The sequence below is a fragment of the Camelus bactrianus genome, chromosome 13, assembly GCF_048773025.1.
Source record: "Camelus bactrianus isolate YW-2024 breed Bactrian camel chromosome 13, ASM4877302v1, whole genome shotgun sequence".
NCBI lineage: Eukaryota > Metazoa > Chordata > Mammalia > Artiodactyla > Camelidae > Camelus > Camelus bactrianus.
The window spans coordinates 68,735,634-68,741,664 of NC_133551.1; positions in this window are offsets into that span (position 1 = coordinate 68,735,634).

Here is a 6,031-nt window from a genome sequence, read left to right on the forward strand (position 1 = left end):
GGGGTTGGAGAGGCCTTCTGGGTCAGAAGTGAGAGTGGGGAGGGCTCACCCCAACCCAGAGTGTTTAAACACAGCTTCTTACTCAAGGCACACGTGTCATGTAACCCTGGGAGTTGTGGTGGGTGGGAGGTGGGCAGGGGGCCAGGGAGCAGGCCCTGCCAAGCCCGTCCTCCATGCCAACAGGCCTCTGTCACCTTTGATCTCAAGGCTTCTGGAGGGCTAGGGGACTGGAAAGTGCTGAGAGCAGCCACTCCCTCCCACGCATCTCCACGGAGCTGTTGAAATAGATTCTTCGTCCATGTAGGGCTCTGAGGTTTACAAAAGCTTTTCACAAGTTTTGGCTTGTTGGAGTTTTTTGGGCAGCCCCATTTTACAGAAGAAAACTGAGGCTGGGCCCAGTGACAGGGCTTGCCCAAGGCCACACAGCAATTTAGAGGCAGAGGCCAGACTTGAAAGCAGGGCCTTGAGTCCCAATTAGATGCTCTTCTCATAGAGGAGGCTCAGAGATGTGCAGTGACTTGCCCTAACTCACACAGCAGGAAGGAGCAGAGGCCTTGAGGGGAGCCAAAGCCCTGATTTCAAACCATGAGCCTTCTCCACTATACCAGGTTGCTACCCTGCGTGCGAGAGGTCCTTCACAGTAGGCCTGAGGAAGGTGTCATACACAGGTGACCAAAGACAGGACCAGATGAGCAGAAGTGATCCGGGGCACAAGAGGAAGACTTCCTGGAGGAGGTGATCCAGAGCTAAGACCTCAGGGGATTAGCCAGTGAAGCAGTGGGAAAGGGTGATGCAGGCAGGCAGTAGTGGAGGTGTGAAACCGTGCGGTTGTGCAATGAGGAACCACAAGCAATTTGATGTTATCAGGGCATGATGCAGGGAGCTGAAGAGGTCTCTGGGGCCTTGTAAGGCAGGCCCAGGAGTAGGGATTTTAACTTGAGGGCAATGGGGAGCCACCAAAGATTTTAAGTAGTGTGAGACATGATTACTGTGCCCCAAACGGAAGTCACTGGTAGCGGCAGGCCCAGAACTCCCAGCCTGGAGCTGTGTAGAGACAGGAGACATTCTGGCAAAGCTGGGAGGGGGCCTAGCTTGCCTTATATGTCTGCTCTGCCCTGACTCTACAGCTGCAGGAGAGCTGCCTCTATGGGCAGCCGGCTCTGGGTCGTGGCCTACCGAGCACCAGAGTTCTCTGAGTGTTGGACAGGGCTGGGGTTGGGAAAGGTAAGGGCGCACAGGGACACCTCGGCAGACCTTCCTCCTTTAGCACGGGGCTGCCTGGGTGTGCTGGGCCTGGTGTCTGAGTCAGGCCTCCCTGGGACCTGACCTTTGCCTGGCCTGCCCCAGGTGGCCACCGTGGCTCTGTTACTGGGCTATGGCCCCTGCCACTACCACTGACAAAGCTGTTGGTCCAACAGGGAGCCAGCCTACAATCCCCCAGCAATCTGGGCTGCAAGGGCACCTAAGGCCAGGCTGAGTCCCATTCCCAAAGGAACTCAGCCATCTGATGGCCCCACTGGTCAGCAGGAGTGGACACAGGAGGTGGCTCAGCATGGGGGAGGTGGCCACATGTCCTCTCTCTCTCTCTCTGTCGGAGTGCCAGTGGACATAAGGCCCTCTAAGGGCACATAAGATTGCATAGGCCTGTGGGCCACAGACTGGGGTCTGTGCTCAAAATCTGGTGGGCAGCTGTCCAGAGCCTCCAACAGACCCCACGATTGGCAACAGGGGAAACTTAATTTTTTTTTAATTAAAAAAAAAACAAAAAACTGTTCTCCCCCATAGAGGGCCTAGAAGTAGTGACGCCCCAGTAGCCATAAGCACATCTAGCTCCCAGATCTTGGTTCTTAAACACCACCCTCTAATAAAAGGAACCAAGGCTCCTTAGAGAAAAGACTGATTCCAGGGCTGCGGCAGGGAAAACGCAAGATGAGTCTGGAACATCTTGTAGTGCTGGAGAATAAGGAAATGCTCAAAAAACAAACAGATGAGGGGATATCAGAACAGGAGCCAACTTGAAAGAGATCCCAATCGCCAAAGCTAGACCAGGATGAGCAATGGAATAAATAACATAATTGTATTGTAATCTGAAGTATAAATATCCATGAGTCCATGCAGATATAATGATTGAAGAAATAAATAAATGGGGGAGACTAGACAAGTCTTCCTTACAGAAGAATTCCAAATAATTCATGTAGGTTTTCCCCCTCCAGCAGGTGAAGTTTAATTCCCCACTTTTTTTTTTAATTGAAGTACAGTTGGTTTACAATGTTGTGTTAATTTCTGGCATACAGCACAATGATTCAGTTATATATATATATATATATTCCTTTTCATATTCTTTTTTATTATAGGCTATAACAAGGTGTTGAATATAGTTCCCTGTGCTATACAATAGGACCTTATTGTTTATCTATTTTATATATAATAGTTAGTATCTGCAAACCCAAACTCCTAATTTATTTCCCCACCGCTTTGAGGGTGGACTGGACCTAGTGAAACCTTCCAAAGAAAGAAAGTATAAAAAGGGTTTAAAAAAAAAAAGGGAAACATTTTTAACAGTAGAGAAACCTGGCAAACACTACTGTAACCAAGTTAACATCATCGGTGAAAAAATAAACAAACAAACCCAGGTCAACAGGAATATTTTGCTTTAATTTGATCAGGTGTCAGCAAACACTTAACACAAGAGTTGCCGGGTGCCACTCACTGTTCCAAGGGCTTTGCCCGTATTTACTCGTTTAATCCTTCCAACAACCCTTCCAGGTGGGTACCATTGTTATCCCATTTTACAGAGCTGGACCCTGAGGCATGGGGAGGTTAAGTAACTTGTCAGAGCCACTGGCTCATGCAGAGGTGACAGGAGTTGGGCCCAGGCAGTCTGGGGCTTGATAAAATGGTTTTCCATTTGCCGCCTTCAACTACCAAGACAGAACATTCTTCTCTCTCTGCTTTGATGGACACCTCCCTAGATATGGTTTGAGAACACTGGTTCTGGGGAAACTGAGGCCAGATAACCTGCGCAAGTTCTCCAAATGCCACAGCAGCCCACAACCCAGGCGTCCAGGTTGGAGTTGGGAGGGGAGAGGATGGAGATGGCTTGCTTCTTCCTCTTGCTCTGTGCCAGGCTGGGTGCTGGGGCCGCAGAAAGGAAGATCTCTGCCCTCATGGAGCCCTTGCTCAAGTGGGAGCAGCAGGGGCAACAGAGCGGGACCCAGGCCAAGAAGGAGAGGAGCTGGGTCACAGAGGAGCCAGAGTAGGGCACCTGACCCAGCCTGGAAGGGTCAGGCAGCTTCCAGGAGGAAGAGGAGCCATCCAAGTTGAGACCAAGGTCAAGTGGGAGTCCACCAGGTGAGGGGGAGAGAAAGGTCCCCAGAGGAGCCAGTCTCTGCCCTCCACACTCTGTGACGAGGGTCCGAGTCTCCCCCATCTGGCCAGGACAAACCCTGCTGTGGCTCCAATGCCACCCTAGCCTCTGGCTGTCATGTCATGAGCAGCCCTGTGACGCCAGCTCTGCTCTCTTTCCCACCCCAAGCAGAACTTACTTCTCTGGCCTCAGTCATCCCAGCTAGGAAGTGGGCCTTCAGCCCGCTGCCCGCCCTAGGCTCTGAGCTGCAGAGGCCATGGCAGCCCTTTGATACACCCAACAGAGCCCTAAAGGAGGCGAAGGCAGTAATTATGAGGATGCTGGGTGGGGAGCTGCCGTCTTTTCCCAGTCTGGATGGCAAGTTCAAACAGTGTCACCAGGCACCAGCCTTGGGTTTTCTAATTAATTTGCAAATCCTAGAGGGATGGGCAAGCTCCCTGCCCCTCCTGCCCTTCCTCCTCACCCCTACCCCCAACCTCGAGCTGTGGCCCAGGGCTGAGGATAGGGCCTGGCACACAGCGGATGCTGCTAGAACAGAGGATGCTGCTAGAACAGAGGATGGGTGCGTGTGGTGCATAAAGTTCTTATGTTCTCAGCTCTGGCCCTCTGTGTCTTCACCCACGCTGTGTCTTGTGCCTCGACTGCTCTCTCCCCACAACAGTGTCCAGCACCCAGTAGGCCCTCAATAAGTATTTATTCAATGAACAAATGAATGAAGGGGAGAGGGGCCAGGGTTTTGGGACCTGGCGGCCCAGTGGAACCAAACAGAGCTAGATTATTCAATATCCCAAAACATGGATTGTGTGGGGAAGACACGCTGTGCAGATAGCCCAGCTACCGCTGGCTGGCCAGGACCATGCAGCCAGAAAAGGTGGAGGAACCGAACATTTCTGAACACCTACTATGTGCCAGTCAGCATGCCAAGCCCAAGACCCGCAGTGTCTTATTAAAGGATCACAGTGATTCTGCAAGGCATGGATTAATCCCCATCTTACAGATGGGGACACTGAGGCTCAGTGCGGTTATGGTCTCAGACCAAGATCTCACAGCTAGGAGGTGACAGGGAGGAGTATGAGACAAGGGCCATGCCATCCCACTGGCTGCTGCTGAGTGACATCTGGGGGCTTCGGGGGGTTCCTAGGAAGCAGGGCAGCAGGAAGACCCTTGGACTGGAAGAGGAAGAAAGGGGCTCTGCTGGGCACCTCCTGATAGCCTTGCTGGGGTCCCTGGGCATGTCCCTCAGGTGGCTGGGTCTCAGTTTGCCCATTGGTAATGTGGAAGGCTCGAGGAAGTCCATCCAGGCTGGGATGAGGGCTCCTGCCCCCCCACCACAGATTGCCCCCCCCCCCCCCCCCCCCCCCGCCATCCCTGGCGCCCTCTCCCCAGGCAGCTCCAGGCAGCGGGCCCCACTCCAGCCCCTGGGGTTTGGCTTTCTAATGCAAACCTTGTCAGCTAGTCTCTGTCTGCAGAACCAGACCTGGGTTTCTGGGAAGCTGTGGCTGTGCTCCCCCTGCCCGGGGCCCCATTTCAGCAGCCTCATCACATTCCCCAGTGGCCTCGGCAGCCTGGACAGACGGATGCTGTTTCCACTCTGGTCTGGCAGCCAGGCAGCTGCGTGACCAGGTCTCCTGCTGGTGGAGGGGGTCTTCCCCCAGGGGCCAGGCCTCGGGGCCAGGCAGGCCAATCCAGACCAACCCCAGCATCTGGGCGCAGAGAGTCACACTGCAAAGCGCCAGGACGCATCTACCAGGCCTTTTCCCCTAAACTCTGCACCCCTCCCATTGCTCCTTGCAGACTCCCAGCCTGCCCTCAGTTCTCCATCTGAGCCCTCCCCCCTCCCCACACAGACTCCCCTCCCTTATTTGTGCTTGTGGAAATTGCACTCACTTTTCCAGGTCCCACTCAAAATTCTCCATCCTCCAAGAGACCTCCAGAACCACTCCTGCTACCAACTGATTTGGGAAAAATCAGCTCCATTCTCCCATGCCCCCATTTTAGCACACGGACCGCAGTGGGGCTGGAATGACACTCAGAGGTGTGTCCCTCTGGCCCTGACTCACTCCTCTGAGCAGCCCCAGTTCCTTTCTGCATATCACTTTCTTCAAGAACTCCATGAACTGTATCTGTTATTATCCACCCAGTGGGTGGGGCAGACTGCATACCCCATTTGCCCAGGACCTGGTTTAGGTCAATTGCCCTGTATAATTAGTAACAGTGCCCCCTTTCAACTCTCCATCCCTATTTGGATGCTAACGTATTTGGTCCCTACTGTGGGGTATACAGAAGGAAAAGACTTGCCCAAAGCCCAGCAGCTAGCAAATGGCAGAGTCCGGATCAGAACCCGGCACCTTGCCCCAGAGCCCCACTCACCACTGATGGGTTTCCGAGTGAACGAGCCTCGGCCTTCTCCAGGAACTCTTCCCTACACCTTTGGCACAACCCACCAGCTTCCTCTGACCTTTCAAATTCAGGAGAATCCCCCATCAACCAACTTAAAGTCACCCTTGCACTTTTGACTTTGCAGCTACAGGTTCACATGATGAGATCATTATGTCATTGACCCCACTTCCTGCCCCGCAGCCAGTTCCATGAAGGCAAGGACAGGTCTGTTTTGTGGCTCCTGGATCCCCAGACCTGACTCCTCCTGGGGGCTTCCCCCATATA